Raw genomic sequence first — 26,404 nt, forward strand, 5'->3', positions numbered from 1 at the left:
GGCAAAAAAGAGGCACATAGATAGACATAAAATTTTGTTATAACTAAAATAAAAATAAAACAGAGACTGCACTTGTCTTATTGCTGGGTTTGTGGCAGGTCCAAAGTGCAGAGAAGAGTGCCAGGAGACGACGAATGAAGGTAAGTACAGACTTTAATATTTCCTTACTCACAGAGCCAGGCAGGGAAACCAGGAACTTACAAAACTAACCCAGACCAGAACAGAGAGCCACCAGATGTAGACAGGAACGAGGACTATGACGAGGGTAAGACAAGGACATTTAAGACGAGGATCCAGCCGGGAACAATGAACACAAAAAGGTATAAATACAAAACAGAACAGCAGGGGGACCCAAAGAGAGACGAGACCAGACAATCAGGGAAGACTAGGCACAGGTGTGAAAAACGGAGGGAAAATAGAGACCAGACCAGGAAATAATCAAAAACACAAACACAGATACATGACGGCATGACAGCACTATGATCTCAAATATGGAAAGACAATAGATATAGTTAAAAAAAATAGTTGACTCTACAATATGTAAAAGTGTAATAAGAAATGTACAAAAACATTTTCAAGAATATGGAAATATGCACAAAAAAAAAGTGTAAACAGCTTATTGTGTTTGTTGAGGCAGTGATGGTTATAGAATTTAAAAGCTGCTGGGAGAAAGGGCCTAAAATAATTCTCCTTTGTGCTTTCAAGATACAGCAACCTGTCACTAAACAAGCTCTGAAATTCTGTAACATTGTCATGAATGGGGTGGGAGACATTGTCTAAGGGTGATGTTAGAGCAAGAAACTGGGGTTACAATTCAGACAAGCTTACCAATATTGGACAATAACAGATGGGGAAAATGTTGCCTGGTCCTTTAAGTATCAATGTCATCTGCATCTGCTGGTGATGTGGTACTGCTGTGGGGAATATTTTTCTAGGCACATTTTGAGACCTTTAATACCACCTATGCGTTGAGTATTGTTTCTGTCCATGGCCACCCCTTTAATACCACAGTGTCCCCAATAGTTGACTGCTACATCCACCAGGATAATGCACTGCATCAAATAGCTCACATCATGTTAACCTGGTTTCTTGAACATAAAGATGAGACTGTACTCAAATGACATTCACAGTCACCAGATTTCAATCCAAGAGAACAACTTGAGGAGTTAGTGAAATGGAAGACTTGCATCAGTGATGTGCATCTTATCTATCTATCTATCTTCAGCAACTATGTGATCCAGTCACATCAATATGGGCCAAAATCTCTGAGAAATGCTTGTGAGACCCTCTTGAATCTATGCCACAAGGTGCCAAGGTTCTTGAGGAGAAACAATATCTTACAGTCCATTGAGACCACTGTTCATCATGTTATTGATGTCAGATGTCAGCGTAAAGAGTTCACCAGATGGTCTGAGAACATCTTTAGTCAGGAGTTTCAGGGCTAGCTTCACCAAAGACATGACACCACAGTTTTCACAGATATAATGTAGATCAATAAACTGAGTAATATTTCAAGAATGTCAGGATCTGTCTTTGTTAAGTTTTTGTGTTTACTTTCTGCTTAGCCAGGTGCTTTTCTGTTTAGGTTTATTTAGATTCATTCTGGTTAATTTTGTTACTTCCTGGGTTCCAGTGTTAGATGTGTTTAGATGTATCCCGATAGATCTGGTGTCTTCTTTATGTTCTTTGTTCTAGTCATTGTTTAATTCTGGTCACCTCCCTGCTCTCCATGTTTATCAGGTTAATTTGTCATTTTCTCTCTGTATTGTTTAAGTTCCCTGGTCCCCAGCTGTCTTACATTCTCCTGATTAGCCCCTCCCATTTCATTGGTTCACATTCCACTTTCCTGAGTATTTAAGTTCCCTGGTTTTAATTGGTCTCAACCAGATTCTCTGCATTCGGTGCCTCTGATTTGCTGTCTACATTTGCTGCTGCATACCTACCCACGTCTCAGTGTTCCGGCCTGTTACCCTGCCTGTGTCTGTAAGTGTTTGTCATTTATTATTAAATCTTGCCAACTCACCATGCGGCTCCCGTCCTCCTGCCTGCATTTTGGTCCTACTCAACCTCAAAACATGACAAAGAATGCCTTCTACAATGCCAATATCATGCTTGTTTTGGGATTGATAATGATGACATTCAGATGATTTCTTTGTGAAGAAAACACAGTAGTGGCTTCATGAACATGTGTAAATTGGAGGTCTTGACAGTGGCCTTACCTCATCACAACCCAGACAGTTAGCATGTGTATGTTTACCCTTAAGTTGTTGGCTTATCAATTTTGCTGTTATTCAGAATTGCTGTTTTTGCATCCCTTGTAATGACATCCCTCTCTGTGCCTATTTCAATATCAGTCCTCCTGTCTTAAAGTTAGATTAGAAAACTGTAGAACAGAAGCTGAAACAAAAAAGAGCTCTGTCAATCACAGCTACACAGACCCAATAGGAATATTATAGGTTAGAAAATGGCAGTAATTATTAGGCACACAGGATAATTAGCAAAGCACTTGTGTCAGTCATTCTTTGAAGTCTCTTTTGCGATATTCACAAGCTGTAAATGGTGCCATTTTCTTGATAGCACCACTTATACCTAAAAGCAAAGGCAAGGTCAACCTCATTTTCTGCTTCCCTTTTAGCAGTTTTGCTTTCCTGTTCAACCTCTCCTATCAACACTCAGCAAGTCCAGTTAAACATTTAACTTTAATATCTGAACTCAAACATTTAAAGTAATAAAATTAAGTTTCCTATAACACATACAACAGACATGAGTGATTCGTGTTATCAAATAAATCCATTGTGTAAGGACAGTGATGGACAACATAATTCACATTTGGAAAAATAGAGCTTAGAGTAAACAACATTATGAGATAAATAATGATATAAAAAAAAATTACTGTATCTCTGTTTACTGTTTGTATCTCCAAATTAAATTAAATCTGAAGCACCAAGAGGGCTAATAAAAAACAAAAATCCATCTTATACCACAAATGTTGACAAAGAAACTGTGCAATTATTACAATATGACATTTAGCAATTTGATTTTGCAATTATCTGTTTATATACTGTAAATTTCTAAAGGGGGCCTAAAACATGCTACGTCAGTCTGAATTTTAGACAAATCTGCTCTTCTAAAATTGGTGAATTTTTAAACAGCTCATGGAAAGTATTTTCAAAAATTCTATCTTGACATTGTATTTAGATTCTCAAGAAAATATAATATTTTTTAACATGTTAGGATGGTTGAGCACAAGCACAGTAGCATTCATGTAAAATGGTAGTTTGCAAGCATTTGATTATGACAGGTCTCTGCTCACATTTGAGACAGAAAGATTGACCTGTAAAAGACAGAAAATACCTACTTCTTCCAAGAAAGCCTAATAATCTTAATTGCGGTTTGTTTTTGTTTACCTATAAATGTAAACCTGTCAAAATCGGATCCTTATTTAAAGCCTTTTCTTAGAAATTGCTATATCTATATATAACCCCTATATCATCAATAACAGAAGCTTAAGGAAATTAATCTAGTTTGAAATCCTGCTGTACATTATTGATGCATTTTATAGACTTTATCTGCTCCCTTTATTCAATTAAATTTAATTAATGTCCTCCTACTTAGGAATTTATTTACAATCCAATTACTGTGCACTCTTCAAAGAATAGTTACATAAAACTGAAATGTTTTTAACACATGCTCCATATTTTATACTTCAGTAAAGAAGAAGAAATGTTTTAAAACATATTTTACACTTTATGTTTTTTAAATCCTCAACAAGAAGAGGTTCTAGAAAGTCTGTACATCCCTGTTAAAATGCCAGGTTTTTATTATGTTAAAATTGGAATTGGACTAAATCATTTAAAATCTTTTTTTCCACATTTATCTTGTGTACAGTTTAACTGAGCAATAAACAAGCCTGTAAAAACAAAAAAAGAGTTGCAATAACCCAGTTGCATTAGTCTGCGTACCCCTACCCTGTCAAAGATCTTTTGGTTCCATTTTAACATTTAGTCTTTCTTTGTGGGAATGTAAGAGCATCCCACATAGCTTGGTCACATTGGTCCGTAACTTGCCAAAGTTATTCAAATGTAAAAGACTCTCAAGTCATTTCCTATCCACAGCCCTTTTTAGGTAACCATGCAGAGTTTAGCTCTGGATTCTGGTTTAGTCAGTCCAAAATGTAATTTTCCTCCCATCACACTTGCTTGGTGACATCACAAATTTTGATTTGGAAGCAAAAAGATCCCACGCTTCTTGCAGTTCTCAGCATTGCAAAAAAATCAACGACAATATTTATAAACTAGAAAACTAATCACATGGCTTTATTTCATAATTTTTTTTTTAAACTATTGAATTTGTTATAAACGGGCTAGAGATATCCAATGTGGTTTAACCTAATTCTGAATTTTATGAATCCCTGCCTATTTCCACTTTCAGTAGTACAAACTGTTTAGTTCTAGGTACAAAATTATTTCTCTCTTACGCTTTCTTCCCACTCTCTTTGTGACTGTATAGATCACAATAATGTTATCGGTGACACTCCCTTCCATGGTCATTCATCTGAAAGAGAATTACATAAGCCATTTACCACCCGGTCTCCATGATGGATGGCAGGGCCCCCAGCCAAAAGCATCCAGGCCTGATCGCTCCGCTTTTCTCAGTGACTAATGTCACCAGAAAGACATATGACATTTCTCGATTTCCTGCAGTTTTAAATGAGAATATGTTTATGATAGAAAAAGTTGGCCAAAGCAAAAAAAAAAAAACACGTAAAGCAGAAGAGCATAATATATATATATATATAGATATAGATATAGATATAGATATAGATATATATATCTATATCTATAGATATAGATATATATCTATAGATATATTGAAAACAAAAGTGTTAATCAGTTTCAGCCTTTAAACACATATATTTCATATCATCAAGCATATAAGGAGTTAACAAAAACTCCCATTCTTCACCATATCATTACAGATGGTAGATTAACAGTAATACCAGTAATTTTACTGTGACAAGACATTATCAATAAACAAAGTGTGAAAAATAACTCACCTACCCCCAAATCTTAAAAGTATGAAACATAAATAAATCAGTAACCCTTTCTGCTTTTTCTAAGTATTTGTTTTAAACCAAAAAAAGCTTTCTAAGTTATTCTCACTAAAAAGTAATGTGTTATCATATAAGGATGATGACGGTGGTTTCATAACAGCACCATCTTGACTGTTATTCATTTTGGCTGTAGGTCGATCACAGATTGTTTTCTTAACAAAAATGTAATTTTTAGCATGAACATGTCAAATAGAACTGTGGCCACTTATATGTAACACAGAAAAAGGACATAGTGAGCATATTTGTAACAAATTCATTTTCTACACAGAAAACATGGTTGGAAGTAAAGAGAGATGGGGATTACAGATTTTACCTCTTCCTCTAAAAAACTATTTCTCCAGATTTGACCAGATTATTGTTTACACTGTAAAAATATGTTTTGTATATGCCAGATCCATGTTTGTTTTGAAACACTATTAATTTTCATGTAGAATTATTTTTTTTAGAGTATTGTCATATTTAACTTATATTTTATCTTATAATTAGAGAGAACCCTGGTAGTGTCTTCCATGGCAAACAGGCTCTCTGTGACGGGTCAGACAAAGAGCAGTTCAAGACACCCTTATGAGGACCACACAATCAAGGCACGAGACGTCGCCTGGTACCGCAGAGCCGGGATCCCACCCTGGAGCCAGGCCTGGGGTCGGGATTCGTCGGAGAGCGCCTGGTGGCCGGGTTGCTCCTCATGGGACCCTGCTGGGCCAAGCCTGAATGAGAGACACGAGGCCATCCCCCAGTGGGCCCATCAGGGGGAACCATGAGGGACCGGTGCAAAGAAGTCCGAGCAGCCGACGAAGGCGGAGACCTTGGTGGCCCGATCTGCAGATGCTTAGGCTAGCTCTAGGAATGTGGAATGTCACCTCGCTGGGGGGGGGGGGGGGCCTGAGCTTGTGTGGGAGGTCAAGATATCGACTAGTAATAGTTGGGCTCACCTCCACGCACAGTATGGGCTCTGGAACCCATGTCCTCGAGAGAGGCTGGACTCTCTTCTATTCTGGAGTGGCCCACGGTGAGAGGCGTCGACCTGGGGTGGGTTAGCTTGTTGCCCCCATCTCAGCCGTCTTGTGTTGGGGTTTACCCCAGTGGATGAGAGGGTCACTTCGGCTTGGGGGCACATCTCTGACTGTCGTTTCGGCCTACGGGCCGAGCGGTAGTGTGGAGTGTCCGGCTTTCTTGGCGTGCCTGTTGGGAGTGCTGCATAGTACCCCTCTGGGGGACTCCGTTTTTCTGCTGAGGGACTTCAACGCCCACGTGGGAAATGACAGTGACACCTGGAGAGGTGTGACTGGGAGGAATGGACTCCCCAATCTGAATCCTGAGTGGTGTTTCCTTATTGGACTTCTGTGCTAATCACGGATTTTCCATAATGAACACCATGTTCAAGCATAAGGGTGTTCATCAGTGCACTTGGCACCAGGACGCCCTATGCAGGAGGTCAATGATCGACTTTGTTGTCATGTCTTCAGACCTTCGACTGCATGTTTTGGACACTCAGGTGAAGAGAGGGGATGAGCTGTCCACTGATCACCACCTGGTGGTGAGTTGAATCCGTTGGAAGAGGAGAAAGCAGGGCACACTTAGCAGGCTGTGGCAGAGGCAAAAACCCGAGTTTGGGAGGAGTTCGGTGAGGCCATGGAGAAGGACTACCGGTTGGCCTCGAAGCGATTCTGGCCAGTGCCTCAGAAGGGGAAAGCAGTGTTTTGCCAACACTGTTTACAGTGGGGGTGGGGAGCTGCTGACCTCGACTGGGGACATTATTGGGCGTTGGAAGTAGTACTTCGAGGATCTCCTCAAACCTGCCGTCATGCATTCCCTGGTGGAAGCAGAGGCTGGGAACTCTTTCATCACCCAGGCTGAAGTCACCAAGGTCCACGTGTGTTTTGTGTACCTGTTCATAACTTTTATGAACAGGATTTGTAGGCGCAGCGGAGGGCCGGAGGGGATCTGGTTTGGGGACCAGTGGATTTCGTCTCTTCTTTTTGCAGATGACGTGGTTCTGCTGGCCCCCTCTAGCCAAGACCTACATTATGCACTGGGGCGGTTTGAAGCCGAGTGTGAAGTGGCTGGGATAAAGATCAGCTCCTCCAAGTCCGAGGCCTCAAGTGGAGGAGTTCAAGTATCTTCGGGTCTTGTTCATGAGTGAGGGGAGAATGGAGCGGGAGACAGACAAACAGATCGGTGCGGCTGCCACAGTAATGCGGAAGCTGTGCCGTTCCATTGTGGTGAAGACTGAGCTGAGCTGAAAAACGGAGCTCGGTCGGTCTACGTTCCTACCCTCACATATGGCCATGAACTTTGGGTCATAACCGAAAGAACGAGATCCCTTATACTAGTGGCTGAAATGAGCTTCCTCCATAGGGTGGCTGGGCACTCCCTTAGAGATAGGTTTAGGAGCTTAGCCATCTGGGAGGGGCTTGGAGTAGAGGAGCTGCTCCTCCACATTGAGAGGAGCCAGTTGAGGTGGCTCAGGCATCTATACCTAGATGCTTCCTGGGTAGGTGTTCCAGGTATGTCCCACAGGGAGGAGGCCCAGGGGATGGCCCAGGAAACGTTGGAGGGACTATGTCGCTCGGCTGGCCTGGGAACGCCTTGGGCTCTCCCCCAAGGAGCTAGAGGAGGTGTCTGGGGAGATGGACGTCTCGGTGTCTCTACTGAGTGTTGGAACCCAGCCATGAGTGACAACATTAAAGGCCAGTACGAATTGTTCCGGAACTTTCAAAATAAATCACATTAACCTACTTCCAGCACAGCCAGGAACAAGAACAAGCGGACTTCCTGTGACGTCAGTTTGAATAAAAACCCCGCGTTCCAACAAACAGACCTCTTCCACACAGTTTCCCAGCGGAGCTGGAAGGAGAGACCGCACGCTAATGTCTCTTGCTGGCAAGCAGACATAACTCTTTAAATTGGATCCAGAGTGACTACGATTACATGCAACAAAGTTAAGTAATGATTTTCTGTTCGAGTATCCCGCATTAATTTTTATAAAGGGTGTAAAGAGACAAGCTTGACTTGACTTTTATTCTAAGGCCTTCAGAAGCAGCCCTAATCGAAGCAGATTTCCCCCATGGCATGGAAAAGAAGGCCGGGACCGCATTGCACCCCTTCCTGTGTGCACGTCCAGGTAGCGAGAGCTACCCTGCTGCATCGAGGCCCCTCAAGGTGCCGGTGTCACGGTTCAGCCGGGCCAGCTAAAGTCCTTTCCCACAGCTTCAGAGGTTAGCTGCAAGTTAACACTTTGTTCACTGTGGATGCTTTCCTCAACTTCGTCGCCTCAGACAACTTCTCAGCACAGTTCACGTAAGATATAATGTTTGGGTAGAGAAGATTAGTTTAGAGTTAAATAATCAAAATGTGTTTTTAATGACATTTGTTTGTGTTGAGAAACTCAGCTGCAGTAAGTGGTAGCAGACTAGCACTCAGCTAAGGATGTGTTCTGTGTTTTTTTTTCAAGTTAAGACAAACTTTATTTAAATGGTAGTTTTTAAACACAGACCGGCCATAACATGCCGTCCATGCTTATGCATTTCAACCCTTTAATTTGTGGTATTTTAAAGATATGTGTTTTATTCTGGTAACCTGCTATAAGTGTCATTTGTTAGCCCCAACCGCTAACAGCTAAGAACACATGCCTGCCTACTTTAAGTCAGCTGAAGATCATTTACCCAGAAAGGTTGTTAGTTTCCAATCGAGGAAATAACATTTCCCTAAATATTACTTTACTAAACCTGATAGCTAATTAAGCACAATTAATACCCATTTGTCCAGAAAGGTTTGGTTGTTATTCAAAATAATATATCCTTAAATATTATTTTACTATTTCCTTGATATGTCTTTAAATATTATTTTAATAAATAAAGGCAGCTAATTAAACACTGTTGAGAATTGGTCATCCAGAAGGGTGGTTTTATTCAGCAGATCATTATTTAAAACATTATTTTATTAAATATAATATTTTATCTGATCTTGCATTGTGAGTGGTTGTCTAAACGTTTGCTGATTATTGCCTAAGTTAGTTCCAAGACTAACTTAACTTCATTTCCAGATTCTTCAAGATAATCCTTGGTTCTCAAACATAAACATTGCATGGTGATGTTGCATCACTCTTTTGGTCATAATTTCCAATCATCTTTAATCAACTTGTTTACATTGTACATAGCCCATTAATCTTCCCTATTCTTTAATTCTGCTTGGTAGTTTAGTTGGATTGTTTTAGCATAGTAAAGAGTTTGTTGATTGAAATATGTTTGACTTTGAGTTGACTTATTTTTGTTAATAAATTCTTGTATTTTAGGAAATTATGTGAATTCATTCCATGTGTGTGCAGAGTTTTGCTGTTCAATAATGTCAGAGCTCGTCTCACACGTTTCTATTTTGTCCTAATACCATCGCCTTACTGGGCTGGTATTCACAGGACAACCCTTAACAGACCAAAATATTATTTGATAAAATATTAAAATATTAATATTAAATAATATTCTCAAATTAATAATCACAACACATGGTATTGTAAATGGTATCGAGTATTTGTCTTAGTCTTGGTATTGAGATTTAAATTTCTGTATTGTGAAAACCCTAATACATTATATAATTATCATAAACACAGCTTTAAAGGAAATATTGGAAAAAATAACAATATGTGACCTTTAATCACTCTTTACTCAGTCTTCATTTCCTTTTTCACATGCATATGTAGCTTTTGACAACACAATGAAATCAGCTATGACAATGTTATTCTTTAAGTGTTTGTCATAATTTCAGTTCATCCACAGGGCAAGCTTAAACACCATTAAAGTTGTGATGCTCTTGCTGTTTAATAGATAATTTGTCAAACAAGGTCCTGAGGGCTTTTCAGGACAGACAGGGGTTTTAATTAAAACTGGACATTTTATCAAACATTGTGACATCTTTCACAAGTATGTCCTGGGGACATATAACCAGTTTGTAAAACTTTTTTACTAAATGGTTTTACTAAAAATACTGAAACACTAAAATACTGAATGATAGTGTAGTGTGTTGTGTGCCTTAAGAACAACAGTAAAAATGAACCATTGTAATCTCAAACTCCTTCACATCTTTTACTGGCCATGTGACCACCAGGCAGAAAAGAAATATACTGTATTTGCAGCTCATGGAGTGCTTATAAGGGAATTTGTCAGTGTTGTAAGCCCAATATAATAAGGCAGATCCATCCAGGACTAAATGTGTGTGTGTGTGTGTGTGTGTGGCTTTGGGGACAGATGTGAGTGCACGTATGGATGGCAGACAGAATTTAGAGTAGTCTGACAAATGATTTATAGGAGCAATTTTACCAAGCTGTCATTGCATGTTATTCGGCTGGACATGCTGTTTGTGTGGCATACCTATGTGTGTACGTTCAAATAGACTTGTGCTTATCTCCAACTAAATGCAAGTGTACCGTATGTGCAGAAGACAGTAATGTAGGCCATCTGGATGGGTACCGTGACAGGAGCAGAAGCACAATAACTAAACTGATCGCTGCTTTACGTTAACAGACACAAATGGTGTATATCTTGTGTGATATACTAGAAATCATAAATTTATCATTCATCATTCAACTTAGGGCTGAGTGATATGGCGATATACATTATAACAATGATATTCTCTGTACTGATCCATCTCAGTCTTGATCATAATTTAGAATGTGATAATGCTGTAAACATGTAAATTATTTGTCAGCTGATGGGCTGCTGCATACAATAAATAGATCATGTCAGTTGCAATTTCGGCTTGGTTAAAGTAGCATTCAAAGTGTGGGTGCTACAGAGTAGAGTATTTTGATTTGTGCCATTGTATACAATTCAATAGTTAAAAAGTAATTGTACAAAGAAAAATTATGAATATCTTAAGCTATGCTTGGTAACATTAAAACACTTTGTATTTTAACAAATGACATGGTCAAAGCTACTGACACACTGTCTAGTGTAACAGATAAGCTATGGGACAGAGTGTTGGCTCTATTGATGAATCAACTCACAATGGGCTGTTGGGACCCAGCCCTGGATTACAACATGGATTAACATGGACTCTAAACTGTACATAATCAAAGGCCTGTATAAGCTTCTCTGGAACTTTTAAAATGAATCACATTGACCTCCTTCCAGTTCAGCCCAGGAAAAGGAGGAGTCAGAGCTGGAATCTCAAACCCAAAAACACTTTGCCCCCTTCCGCTTGCTCCTAATCCAGCTGCAGTCCGCAGCTACTGTAACAGAAAGAACTGCATCAGCTGAAGGTCTTTAAAATTGTATCATTGGATCCAAAAGTGACCACAACCCGGTGGCCAAACACCCAATTGTGTGCATACAAGTTAAGTATGACCGGTTGCTCAAAATGCTTAGTGCTCACACGGAAAGGGGGTGATAAAGACAAGCCTGTCTCCCTTTCTGAGGTCCACAGAAGCAACAACAAAGCAGCTCTAAATTGAAGCAGTTTTCCCCATGGGCTGGAGCGGAAGGCTTTGGGACCACAGCACTGCACACCTTCCTGCATGCATGTCCAGGTAGCCAGAGCTACCACACTCCACCACAGCCACTGACATAGCCACAGTGTGCCTTTGTGTTCAGTTCAGTCCACATGTGGATGACCTGACAGCTAGGAAACAATATTTTCCTAAATATTATTTTACTAGATGTGATACCTAATAAAACACCATTAAGAATCATTCAACCTGAAAGGTTGTTAGCTTCCAATCTAGGAAATCATATTTCCCTAAATATTATTTTAACAAACGTTACAGCTAATTTAACACCATTAAGAATAATTTATCCAAAAAGGTTTGGTTCTTTTTCAAAATATTTTCTTAAATATTATTTTAATATTTTCTTAACAATATTTCCTTAAATATTAAATTTTGTAAATAAGTTCTTGTATTTTAAGAATTTGGTTGAATTTATTCCATGTGTGTGCAGAGTTTTGCTGTTCAGTAATGCCAGAACTTGATTCACCCTTTTCTCTATCGTCCAAATACCACCATCTTATCGGGCTGCTATTCACTGGACAACACTTAACGGGCCGAATTATTTAATTAAATATTAAATAATATAATAATAATAATAATAATAATTACTATAGGGCCCTATTTATCAAATGTGTGTAAGGCAGAAAAATAAGAGTATGGTAATTTTTTTTTTCATTTCAGGATGTGTCAGTTTTGAATGTGAGCACAGGATAAGCTATTGCTGACAATTTACAACACATGTAGTATTCATAAATATTTTTGTGGAAAAAACAGCTAAACTCATGGGATGTAAGACCTTGTCCAACAGTCATGTTTTTTTTTGCTATTTTTGAGTCCTTCTGTCTCCCACCATCTGCACAGGGTTGTGGGGGCATCCTAGGACACCGCTGGCCTTCCTGATAAGCCTAGCCACCCACTTCCTCTCAGGTTCCTCATACGTTGCTGATCCAACATACTAAACCATAAAAGAGTCAAAGATGGTCTTCAGGAGTGCCTTCTGCACTCTACAAGACCTTAGTCTCCTCAGCAAGTGGAGACTGCTCTGACCCTTGCTGTAAAGAGTCTCAATGTTGTGACTCCAGTCCAGATTGTTCAGGTGAAAACAGGTACTTGTAAGAGTCCACTTTCTCAATGTCAGATCCCTGGATATTCACCAATGTCTGTGTGGTGTGTCTGCATCTGCGGACGTCCACCACCTGCTTCTTGGTTTTCCCCCCGTTGATCAGGAAGTGTTTTCATCAGATGCAAGGTCAGTGCTATTGGCCTGTAGCTGCTGAGGTCCTTTGGATGTGTGGTCTTAGACATTGGTACCACACAGGAGGTCTTCCACAGATGTACTTTCCTCAGCTTCAGGCTTATGTTGTACATGTGTACTATGATGCCACACAGTTGATCTGTGCAGCACCTCAGAAGCTCTTTTTTTTTCTTTGTTCTTTCTTCACAGCTCTCAAAAACTTAATTTGAGCAAGTCAACATTCGCGGCATATTTTGGGGACAATGTGAACTAAAATCTGAAGGGATCTTTCTAGTCGAAACCGTGCTATGAAAAATTAAGGCTCTTTTGTGAGCGCAGGGAGCCTCTGCCATGTACTGGCTTTCTGCACATAAGGTTCTCGGTGACTGGAGCCTGTTCCAGTAACTCATATTCACTCCTCGCTCAAACTAGGCTCTGCAAGATGGACCTTCCATCGCTTACAGTGTATGAACAGTTTAAACATTGATTTCACTCTTCTGTAGCACTACTGCAGTGCTCATCCCATTTGGTCACAAGTTAGACAATTAATCAACTGACCTGCTAATAGCCTAACCTGTAGCAATGGAGCTTGAAAAACATCAAGTGCCCTTTATTTGGTAAGGTTCCAATTCAGTAAAGGTTCTATGCTTGAATTCCTCACTATCTGCTCTCCATCCATCCCTTATTGTTCTGTCTCTACAGTTCTGCAATACATTTTGTAACTCTCCCTTCTCTGGCTGCATGTCTTAGTTGACTCAACTGACTTAGTTTTGCAAAATATATGAAAAAAACATTTAAAAGGATCAGTTTCTCCTTGTTGTAAATGTTAATTGTATAACTTTTATAACTTTAATTTATTTTACAAATTTGCATAATACAATACACCCAATGTGTGCTGAATGTGATTGTATTGTAGGCAGTAGAAGAGAGAAATAATGCTGTAGGTGTTTACAATAAATTGGAAAAAATGTTTTTTAGAAGGTCTGCATGTATTACTTAATAAAGTAATTAAATCTGAATCAAACATATGGTTTCAGTTCATTTTTAGATCGCTTTTTTTTCTTTCAGTGCTAAAGTGCATCATGAAATAATTTTAATGATGTGATGTGTCTCACTAAGTAAACCCTAACAATTGATTGGTTAACCTGTACAGCACCGTAGCAGCAGACCAGTCACCTTTTCTACATTAGTGCTGGCGCTTCTGAGTGATATTATTTCTAAGGCATAGAGATAAAATAAACTCATGATGTGTTGTAGTACATGGCCATTAACTAAAATATTTATGAAGTTGTTAATAATAGTTTGAATTAAAAAACTATTTTTATATTTATTTATTTAAGATAAAGATAGATTGATGTATTTGAAAAACTTTGTTTAGCAGTTGTAGTTCAATAGCAGTATCTTTATTCCATTCACAGCTGCTCACCTTCTGCCCAGATCCTGTGTGCAAGATCTAGGCTGTGATGAAGTGGGTGTTTGACCCAGACTGGGGGAGAGATTGAGGCTGTGTATTTTCCTGTCTCTGCCTGTAGTGCAACGAGCAATTAATACTTTACTGAAGTGGTTATTAAATTCAAAATCAGAAGAAACCATCTTTGTGTCTGGGTTGGGGTGGTTGCAGTAGTGGTCCCCTCCTACCCTGGGCCTGGGACAACGGGCACAGTTGTCTCCCTCTGTCATTGGCCATGAGCAGGTAAACACTGTTCCTTTTTGGACCAGTTTTGATAGGTAACGACCACTGCAGATGGAAAACACCCCTCTGCAGTTTTGGACTCTGACCCAGATGCCAAGCCATGAGAAGCTGGCCCTAGTCAAACTCTCTCAAATCATCACACTTTTTTTTGTGCTCTTTGAGGACAAAATATTCAGTCTCTACATAATATTGCCCACCCACTAACAGGTGCCCTAATGAAGAGATAATCATTATTATTCACTTCATTCCATAGTCAGCAACAAAACAGCATAATATTTTGGAAGAGTTATTTTTGTTTTTTCTCACAAAATCACATGGGTACACTGTATCTAAAAAGTATGGTGAAGCTTTGACAGAGATTTTGCTACAGTCAGGTCAACACTCCTCACAAGGGGTTTAAAAGAGCCTTGAAAAAGTCATTGTTTACTTGACTGTTTCTCAGCCTCTGACTCTTTCCACAAACGCACACACACACATACACACACACAGAAAGTTGTACGAGAGTGCACATCTCTATAGGACTCCAATCTCTCTGAAGCTCAGCTGGTGGAACTGATGCAGCTGAAGGCAAGGACAAACACAGAACCCTGAGAATGGTTGCGGACAAAGGGTCCCTACAGTATCTGATACAGTGACATAAGCACAAAGTTTGGTCTGTGTTTGCATATTGCTGTAAGGCATACAATTGTAACCCTAACAAAAATATAATGTGCTGGACAATATGATTGAGGAGAGCAGAAATCAAAGAATAGAAGGCTTATGTTTTAACTCTGATTTAATATTTGCACCCACAAGGAACACATTAATACAGCAAGTCTAATTAATCAGTCAAGAATTGATGAGGCATCATCAAGCTGCGGTTAAAGCTCTCATCATAAAGTCATAGTACAGAATTGGACAGAGATCCTTTCTTCAGACAAATTAAAGTAAATAACGTTGTAACAAATCTGAACAAAAACAAAACACACAAACGTTTGGATTGCTTTGATGATGACTAAAGATATTTAAATGTGTCACATAAATAATTAATACAGGACAAAAACTAAAGAAAGACACAAATGATAACTTTTATAAATAAATAAATATTAAGGAAGTTTTAATTAACCTGACATCTTGTATGTTGCATTAAATGCTTGACAAATTTTGTTACAATGAAAAACACGTGTTCCATTATGTTGACATTATTGTTATGATTATATTATTTAATATTTAATTAAATAATAATTCGGTCTGTTAAGTGTTGTCCTGTGAATACCAACTAAATATGGCAATCGTATTAGGACAATAGAGAAAAGGGTGAACTGTACTCTGGCATTACTGAACAGCAAAACTTTGCTCACATGGAATAAATACACACAATTTCTTAAAATATAAAAAAAAAAAATAACAACTCAAAGTCAAACATATTTCAATTAACAAACTCTTTACTATACCAGAACAATCCAACTAAAACGACCAAGCAAAATGAAAGAATGTGGAAAAAACAATTAACTATATACAAATAAACAAGGGAATCAAAGATGGTTAAAAACCATCACCGATAAAATTATGCAACATTACCATTCAATGTTATTTATGTTTGAGAACCAAGAATTATGTTGAGGAACCTAGAAATGTGGTTCTGTTTCATTCCTTCCTGACTGCCAGTGGCAGTAAACAAAGTGGATATGTCTCCTCGCGCTCCGCACAGGTCGAGATTAAATGTAAACAAAGTCATGCACGTGACATGTAGCCCACCTGGGCCTGCGTCTATAAGTAGCACGTGGAAGGCTACGTTCGGTCTCTGTTCTTCTCGCTGTCAACCGTCGCGTGTTTCGCAGGTTGGTCGCTCCTATAAGTCCGTGTTTCGGTGCTTATTGGGTATTGCAGGTCTAAGAGAGGTAAGCACACAGTTTGTGTGATTTGGCGTCATCCTGCCTGTGACTTTTTCGTCGGAGTGCTCTTTGTAGCCCTCTAAGGCTGTGGTTGACGTTTCTCTGTTTCTGTGTTAGCAGAATTCTAGTAGCCGGAAGCTTGATGCTGGCGCTTCTTTTCCCCTGTTGAGACCGGGTGGGGAGGAGCGGACAGCTGCAGTTTGCAGGTGAGTGGAAGCTGGATGTTCTGACTGCGTTCTGTGCTGCACAGTTCTCGCTCAGATTGCCTGGCTCGTGTCTGTATTGAGAAGCAGTGGATTAAAAAGAGGCCTCTGATCGCGTTCTTCAGTTCTATTGAAGTCCTCGCTCAGTTGGCCCGGTGCCTGCCTGCATTTCCCACGTCTGTGATCGGGATGCTGGCAAGCGCTTCATGTGGGGTTCCTCTACAGGTAGAGGACGGACATGATCTGTGCCCTAAATGCCTGGGCGTGGGTCATCTCAGGGAAGTTCTGACGGACCCATGCATGAACTGCAGCATTTTGCCATTGCCTGTTAGAGAGAACAGGCTACGTCAGGTGGAGAATCTCCTCTTCGCGGCCGAGCTGCCACCCTCAGGGATGTCGGTGATACCGGGCCAGCTGTTTGGACAGGAGGCCGAGAGGGCACTGGAGCACCGTCGGCAGTCCAGCCAGGCCCCTGAAGCTTGGGGTGGTCGCAACGGGGCCATGAGACCCCCTGCTCCACAACCTAGGAGACGTGACATGCGGGAACCGCGGCGTCAGTTTCGAACCGCCACTCCCGCACAGTTTACGCAGCAGAGCTGCGCTGTGGCAGGAGCCTGGCGGCAGCCCGGGGTGGAACAGGCACCACCTCGCGGGGCTCTGGCGGGCCCGGACAGGAGCCGGCGCCCCCCCAGAGGCCGAAGCAGGCGGCAGAGAGCGGCCTGAAGGCTGCAGGCCGCTCCAGTCTTTTCGGGTGGGGACGGCACCCCCAGTCAAACTGTGGCTGACACTGTTGGGGATGCTGGTGGCGGCCTTGGCTCTGACTCCTCTGGGGCTGCTTTATCTATGGCCCTTGCAGAGGTGGTTCAACAGCCTCCACATGGACCCCAGGTTGCACCGGCAGGTCAAGGTGCGGGTTACACCCGGCTGCACAGTGCTCCTCGGTCGCTGGCGGGACAGAGCATATCTACAGCGTGGGGTCCCCCTCGGTATGGTCCCTGCAAGTCAGGAGGTGGTGACTACGGATGCATCACCTCTCGGATGGGGAGCAGTGTGGCAGTGCAGGTCCGTCCAGGGGCTGTGGGGGCCTCAGGAGGGAACCCTGCACATCAATGTCCTGGAGCTCAAGACGATTTATTTGGCGCTAAGGCACTTCTCGCCCTTTCTCAAGGGCAAGCACGTGCTCGTCAGGACGGACAGCACCTCAGCAGTGTTCCACGTCAACCACCAGGGTGGGACCAGATCACTGCAGTGCCTAAGGGAGGCCCAGAGGCTGTGGACCTGGGCATACCCTCGCTTCGCCTCCATCAGGGCAATGCACCTACCGGGGGCGAGGAACTCTGTGGCTGACTATCCCAGGCCCAGGTCGACCTTTTTGCCTCAGGGAGCAGTACACATTGCCCCTTGTGGTTTTCCCTGGCGGAGGCCAGCTCCCCACTGGGGATGGACGCCCTAGCGAACGCATGGCCAGCCGGCCTGCTGTATGCCTTTCCCCCGCTTCTGTTGCTTCTGCCCACTCTCCACCGAGTGAGGTTGTCGAGCCTGAAGGTTCTATTGGTGGCCCCCGAGTGGCCCATGAGGGTCTGGTTCCCACTGCTCCTCAGTCTGCTGGACGGTGAGCCATGGCGGCTCCCGGTCAGGGCAGACCTGTTGTCTCAGTTGGAGGGGAAGGTTTGGCATCCATCTCCGGGCCATCTTCTCCTCACGGTGTGGCCGCTGAGGGGTGCTGGCAGCCCGTGACGGATCTGGAGCCCTCCATTCAGCGGACACTGCAGAATGCCAGAGCTCCTTCCACATTGAGGACTTATGCCCGTTGCTGGCAGCGTTTTGCGGAGTGGTGCAGACGCAGGGCAGTTGACCCAATTTCGTGTTCCCTGCATAATATTTTGAGGTACTTGCAGGGTCTATTGGATGCCGGACGGGCAGCATCAACCCTGAAGGTGCACCTGGCTGCCATTTCAGCCAGCCACAACGTCGTGGATGGCAGACGAGTGGGGACACACTATTGGGTGTCACAGTTTCTCTGGGGTGCAAGGAGGCTGCGCCCCCACGTTACGGAGACCGGCGGCAGCATGGGACCTCCCACTGGTGTTGAAGGCCCTGAGTGGGCCACCTTTTGAGCATATGGGGGCTGCCCCATTGAAACTGGTGTCTGTTAAGACTGCTTTTTTGTTGGCGGTAACAACTGCCAAGCGGGTCAGTGAGCTCCACACACTCGCCATCACCCCTACCTGCCTGCATTGGAAGGCAGGCGGGTCCGGAGTAACGCTGTAGCCGAACATAGCCTTTCTCCCTAAGGTTCTGCCCCCAGGCTATGTGAATACAGCCATTGAACAGGGGGCATACTCCCCTCCCCCGTTTCAGTCCGAGGAACAGAGGCTGGCTAACACGCTGTGCCCGGTCCGGGCATTGCAGCTGTACATGGTGGCTACAGGCAATATTCGCCAGTTGGACCAGCTGTTTGTGTGCCACGGGGGACAGAACAGGGGGCGAGCCTTTCTAAGCACAGGCTGTCGCATTGGGTCGTAGATGCTATTGTGCTGGCTTATGAGTCTGTGGGGGCAGCTGCCCCTTCTGGTGTTGTGTGCCATTCCACCAGGAGTGTGTCTACGTCCTGGGCGGCACTAAGGGGCGTGCCGCTGGGCGATATCTGCGCGGCGGCATCATGGGCAACACCGTGCACGTTTGCACACTTCTACCGCCTCAATGTGGCACATGAGTCCACACTGGCCTCGGCAATCCTGCCTCTGGCCCCTTCTACTAACTGAGAGGTGGGTGACTACTGCATTCCTCGTGACATTGCTGGCATAAGTCATCCACTTTGTTTACTGCCACTGGCAGTCAGGAAGGAATGAAACAGAACGGAAGTTACATTTTAACTATGGTTCTTTGAATTCCTGGATGACTGCCAGTCACACTGGTCACTCGGAACTTCTCCCCTGCGAGAAGATCCCAGAGACCGAACGTAGCCTTCCACGTGCTACTTACAGACGCACGCCCAGGTGGGCTACGTGTCACATGCGTGACTTTGTTTACATTTAATCTCGACCTGCACGGAGCGCGAGGAGACAAATCCACTTTGTTTACTGCCACTGGCAGTCAGGAAGGAATTCACAGAACCATAGTTACAGCGTAACTTCCGTTAAGTTAGTCTCAGAACTAACTTAAGAATTGGTATACCTTCATTCGTTGTCCGATGAGCTAACCCCTCCCTCCTACTTCCCCATGTCTAAAGGGATTGCTCAATCCAGCTCTCCATCTAATGGGTCCAGACTTCCCTAAACCTGAAAGATCTTACTAAGCAGGTTTACTGAAAGTTCTGTTTAAGCTGGTGTCGGGAAATGACTCGCCTAGCCTCTGACAGCCTTCATCCAAAAGTCTCGCCCTTCTTCAATTGGAGGTCCGGGCGACCAAGTAGCCTATCGCAGTCATCCACACCTTTGACAGTCACTTTTGTTCACGGCTGCTCATTCCCTAATTTACAACTGGCTCTTGGTATATGGGCTAGGTTAATTTTAGTGGCTCGGCACGAGCCCCAAGGGCGCTGTTTTAACAAATTTGACTAAGGCAACCTATAAAAGCCTCCTAAAATATCTTAGAACCAGGCAACAAGACTTTTTACCACCAATGAAAAGCCAACAATAAGGTGACACAAATAATTGAATGTCCATGATTTAACTAGAATTGTATATACTTTCTTTAATTAGTAATGCTTTTGCAGGGGTCAGTAACAGCTTAAATTCGGCAACACAAAATAATTTCAATACTAGAAATGAATCAATCAACTCAACCTATCTTTCCCTGATGCTGAAACTAGTGGGTTTGAAGAGGCTTTGAAGACAAAGGCTCATCCATGCACCTGATGGAGAAAGATTCTTCTGGTAACAACAAGTGGTTTCTTGAAGGGAATACGACTTAATCTTCAGTTTTCTTCCTTTAAGTGGCAGTTACTGACACTCCAGACTTTGATGGTTAAACAGGATCTTTGTTGTTATATGTCTCCAAAGACAGTAGTTTCCAGAGTCTGAAGAGTTGAAGGAAACCCAGGGACATAAATGAAGTTGATTCAGGACTTCCAGAACCCTGAAACTTAGAGCAATCAGCTGTTCACCGATCAAGTTCACTTCTGTTGTCTGGATAAAAAGGCTTTAGATAAAATCAGATTCTTAATTTTGAGGCACAGTCCTTTCTGGGCACACGGGTTGATCCTCTTTTTTAATGCAGTCGATCAGTGTCTCTGTTCCTTTTCCATCCAAGCTTATTTTCTCCGTCCGAACTTGTTTGCTGGTCTTCTGCGAGGAAACAACCCCATTTCTGCTCTCAGCATTGTTTTTATAGCGCTTGATGCCTTCACCGGTCAGGCCCTTTTTAGGCTTCTTAGTTATTGAACAACCTATTCAGCTCAGCTTCTTGATTATTGCTCAATACTTTAGTCATGGTCACTGTGACCTACTGATTCTGCTTCTCAGCCTTGGAGATGCCAATAATAGCCACGCTGGTATGTAGTCGCACCTCCCGTTAGCATGCAGCTGGCTCTCGTCACTCCTTGTCATCCTCCAATTTTTCCCTAATCTGCTCAGTTTTAAACTTTACAGAGTATTACATATTTCATTCTTTAGCTTTCAGCATTCACTTTAAAACACCATTGCAAAACCATCACTTCATTCTTTTTATTCATGCTTTACAAATGATTAATGTTATATTTCTTTCACATATAGCTTATTGAGAATGTCAAACCTTAATGTTTTTCCTCTAATTCTCAGTTCTTAACCACATTTCAATCATACATCTTTTAACTTGTTAATCAAAGACTACTAATTTTATTCAATACATGGGAAAGAATATAAAATCATCATACATCATTTCTTTGGATATACTTGTTTATATTTTGGCAAAAGATAAGACAGATAACATGTGACAGATAATATGTGGCTTCACAAAGGCCTCTCCAGTCTCTCAGCTTCAGAATATGAGAACATGCTTGTTTCACTCCCCACTGCTTCAAATGTGTGTTTTAATAATTATTGCATTGATTACATAAAAGATATAAGGATATTTATTATAACTTTCATGGAATTAACTGTGAGCAGTTACTAAATGTTGGATAGATTACATGGAAAGATCTCACCTTATTTTGACACTTCAATCCAATATTCACAATGCAACAACAGATAAACATTTTAATAAAATAATATTTCAGTGAATGATTTTCTGAATAAAAGCCAACCTTCTGGATAATTAATTCTCAATGTTGTTTAATTAGTTGTCATATTTAGTTAAATAATATTTAGGGAAATATTATTTCCTTCACTGGAAACTAATAACCTTTCTGGGCAGTTGATGCCTAACCACCTGAGTCACATGTAAACGTCTGGCTTCCCTAGCCTTAGCCGTTTGGTGTTTCAGCTGACAATGAAAAACCTAGCTTCCTTTGAAGTCAATTGACGCCGCCTTATGGCCAATCTGTGTTTAAAACCACCCTTTAAATAATGTTTGTCTTAACTTTAAAAGACATCGCAGAACAAATAACTAGCTTCAAGACTGAGGCCTGTTCACATTAGCTGAGGAGAGAGTCTGCAGGCACTTAGCTGGGTTCAGATTCATAGCATTAATTTAAACGTCTTACTATGGGATCGACCCCTTTCCTTATTCCTCAGAAACATCTATCTCATTATGTCAATACTAATTGGCTGGTTATCGCGACGCATGCATCACCTATCCAATAAGTAGCTTTCGCCATGACGTAGCGCCATTCAAAAGCCCCCCCCCCGGCTCTGATTACACCCACTCTAGTGAAGAAGCACTGCCACAACCTGATCCTGATAGTGATGCTCCACACTGGCCAGCGATGCACTGGTTGGTGGAGATGTATCAGCTCCTGAGGGGACAACCTTGGCAACTCCTGCTTTGGGAGGACATGCTGTCTCAGGTAGGGGGGACGGTGTTCCACCCACACCCAGAGCACCTAAAGCTATGGGCCTGACCCATGAATGGTATAATTTGAACATAGCAGGACTCCCTCAGAATGTTATTAATACCATTCAGAGTGCTAGGGCTCACTCCCCTAGGTCCTTATATGACTGTAAGTGGATAGTATCTGAGGAGTGGAGATCCTCTCCTTTCAATGTCCTGTTGGGGAGATTTTGTCATTTCTGCAGGAGCTCATTGACAAAAGAAAGGCATTCTCCACAATTAAGGTATACCTGACAGCCATCTTGGCATGCAATGTGGGCTTTGAGGGTAAAACAGCCAGCTAGCACCCTTTGATTTGTTGTTTTATGAAAGGAGCATGCAGGCTTCTACCAGTTTCCAGGTCCCTGGCTTTCGCTTGGGACCTGGCAGTGGTGTTGTAGGGCCTTGTCAGCCCCTAACTTGAGCCTTTGGAGGTGGCTGACCTCATGCATCTGTCCCTCAAGACAGGCCAGGGTCTCACTGGAGCCCAACCCAGCTTTTGTGCCTAATGTGGTGGGCTCATTTTCTCTATTTTTTCTTTCAGCCTTTTCTCCGCTACCTTTTTCCTCCCCGGAGGGACAGCGGTAGAACCAGCTTTGTCCGGTCCAGGGTCTGCGGGCCTACTTGGACAGGATTGCCAGCTTCCTGAAAAGCGACCAGCTCTTTGTGTCCTGGGTGAAACCTTATAGGGGCAAGCACATCACAAAGCAGCAGCTGTCGTGAATCCAGGTGTGTGCTGTCTGTGTTGTGTTTCTGTTTCCCTGAGAGAGCAAGTTCAGTTGGTGGGTGGAGATGAGTTGCTGCAGCAGTGCACCTGAAAATCTTCAGGCTCATCAAGGGAGCTTTAAAGGAGCTGGTTGCCAGATATTCAATTCCTGAGTGTCAACCTTGGTGGTATCTCTAGCCCTTCACTCATGCTACTCTGAGAACCAGGTTTTGATAAGTAACCTATAATTTTCTCAACACCAAAATGTTATGAAATAAACAGTATTTCGATAATTTCTTCCTAATTTTCTCTGCCCAAACACCACCTTCTATGTGAACCATTCTGAAGCAAAGGATCAGGAGGGCATTGTTTTTGAGAAGCAAAGTTGGTTCAGTCTGATCCAGCCATGTAGCAGGCAGAACAAAGGACTGAAGGCTACTCTCGGTAGCAACGGGTTTCAGCTGCATCAGCGTGCAGTACTGCAGTTCCGAGACCTTCTCCAGGTCGTGAGCGAAGATGCTTCATTTGACATTGTCAGAGACAGGGTCTCAGCTGGCAACTCTCTGGTTGCTTCTCTGCAGGCCTCAGAAGGAAAAGTTCAAACCACGCTTGGTTTAACAACCCCTTTCATTTGAACGCTGGATTATTTGATGAAGCAGATCATACTTAACTTTTTAGATGCTTTTGACCAGCAGGTATTCGACTGTCGGATTGTAGTCACTGTGGATCCAAGTTTGAAGAGTTATGCCTTCTCACCTGCAAGGAGACATTCATGTACTTTGACTCATCCTGAGATCCACGTAGAAGAGAAGGAAATGCCACCAACAGAGTGGTTTTGTTTCTGAGTGATTTCACAGGGATCCCAGTTGTGACTCCTCCTCCTTCCTGGGGTGCTAGAAGTCGTTAGTGTGGATTAAATTTGCAGAGAGGTTCATACCAACATCTGTGTACAGTTCATTTCATGTTTCATCCATGTTTCCAACCCATGGCTGGTCACAGCACAATCCTCTTCAGGATCTGCAATATGTTGGAGTCATCCATTTTGGTCGCACAGTTGAACATGCGCAGCTTAACAGACATCGCAGCTCTGAGGTCACCCGGGATCATAAACCCACAGGAAATAAAGTTTTGTGGCCATTTCCCGCTTGTGTCACAGGACGATGCAACGGAGGCGCATATCTGGAGAGACAAAAGCTCGCATGCGATCTTTTGCTCCACAAGACCATTCCTGGAAGAGCTTGAAAGCTGGAAATCTGTCTGATACAAGAAGGTCAGAAGATTTATTCGCCGATTGAAGACCACGCCGACACCCGGCGCAGGTGAAAACCCACAGAGGTTTTATTTCCAAGGAGATGAGTTTCCTCTTTGTTGATTCAGTTGACTAAACGGTTCTTCATATTTTCCTGAAGTGTTTTATGCTGAGCTGTTTTGATTTGCTGTGCAAGCGCTGCTGAATCATGCGTGTTCATGTTTTGTCCGGCTGATCCCAAATCAACCAGGAGTTAGAAGTTGGGACTCTTAAAAGTTTTTCATTCAAAGCAACTGCGGTCTGGGCTCGTGGTCTGACCATTCTTTTGTTCCAGTTTTATTGCTGGAGTTTTTCCAATTCAATTCAATTCAGTTTTATTTATATAGCGCCAATTCACAACACATGTTGTCTCAAGGCACTTCACAACAGTCAGGTACATACATTCCAATTAATCCTAACCATTGAACAGTGCAGTCAGAGTTAGTTATTTATTCAAATTGGATAAAACGTTTTTCTATCTAGGGAAACCCAGCAGATTGCATCGAGTCAGAGACTTGCAGCATTCACTCCTCCTGGATGACCATGTAGAGACAGTGGATAGTCACTGGCATTGACTTTGTAGCATTCCCTCATACTGAGCATGCATGTAGCGACAGTGGAGAGGAAAAACTCCCTTTTAACAGGAAGAAACCTCCAGCAGAACCAGGCTCAGTGTGAGCGGCCATCAGCCACGACCGACTGGGGGTTTGAGAGAACAGAGCAGAGACACAAAGAAGCACTGATCTAGGAGTCCTTTCTATGGGAAGGAAAAGTAAATGTTAGTGGATGTAGCTCCTTTAGTCGTTCACCTAGAAAGAAAGAACAGATAAACTCTGAGCCTGTTTTCAAGGTTAGAGTCTGAAATAGAGCACATACAGTTAGTTACAGTAAAAGCTCAGTCAATTGCCATGTCTAGGAGAGAGAAAGGGTTAAACAATAAAAGACAGGGCCATGTGGATCATCGGTAGAGGGTGAGCATTAAGTTGTTGCCAGCAGAAGCGATTCCCCTCTTCCACTGAGTTCCCGCCTCATAGTTTTATGACTTTGTTCGAGATTTGGGGCAATCAGCTGCTAGAGGCTAAAGGGTCGTGGCCCCACCGTTTTATCAGCTGATCGCTGCAATCCAGACATCAGCACACCAGGAGGACTTCTCTTTCCATTTAACCCAAATTGCACATTTTCTCCATAAAACGGCTGGTTTGATCTTCATAGATACTAAATGCGCATATATTTTTCTTTTATTATTATTGTTAGTTTGTCATTTTTATTCCCTTTGTGTAGAATAGTGCTTGTTAGTTAGGTGAAGGTTTTTGGACCAGAATAATGGTATATCAGAATTATTTGGCTTCAATAAATCTTCCTATATATAATTAAGAGAAGCGTTTATTTCGTGCAAGAGGGATTTATCTGTCAAAACAAGGTCAAAGTTCCCCCACCTTCGGTGAAGCGTTTGAATAAACAGTGACATTTTGTGGTTTTGGTTAATAATTTATCAATTATTAATGATGAATAGCTAACTGTAATTATTAAAGAGCTTTGAGCCCATAATCACAACACCAGAGGACATCTCTGATTTCTATTCGTAAGTAATGATTTTTGGTTAAGAAATTAATTTTTTTCAAATTATGATTTTAAATTATAATTATTGATAAATATTATTAAATCAATAATCATAATTCTTACAAATAGGTGGAAGGTCAAGGCTGCTTGCCTGAAGTGGTTTGGGTCTCTCAATTGAGAGGCCTTGGGAACTAGAACCACGCAGAAGGTTTTCCACAGGACAGGTCCTCTAGGCTGAGGCTCAGGTTGAAGATGTGCAGTAGCACATCACAGAGCTGGTTTGCACTTTCCCCAGGGCAGTCTGGG

Source organism: Girardinichthys multiradiatus, chromosome 12 (assembly GCF_021462225.1).
Source record: "Girardinichthys multiradiatus isolate DD_20200921_A chromosome 12, DD_fGirMul_XY1, whole genome shotgun sequence".
Classification (NCBI taxonomy): domain Eukaryota; kingdom Metazoa; phylum Chordata; class Actinopteri; order Cyprinodontiformes; family Goodeidae; genus Girardinichthys; species Girardinichthys multiradiatus.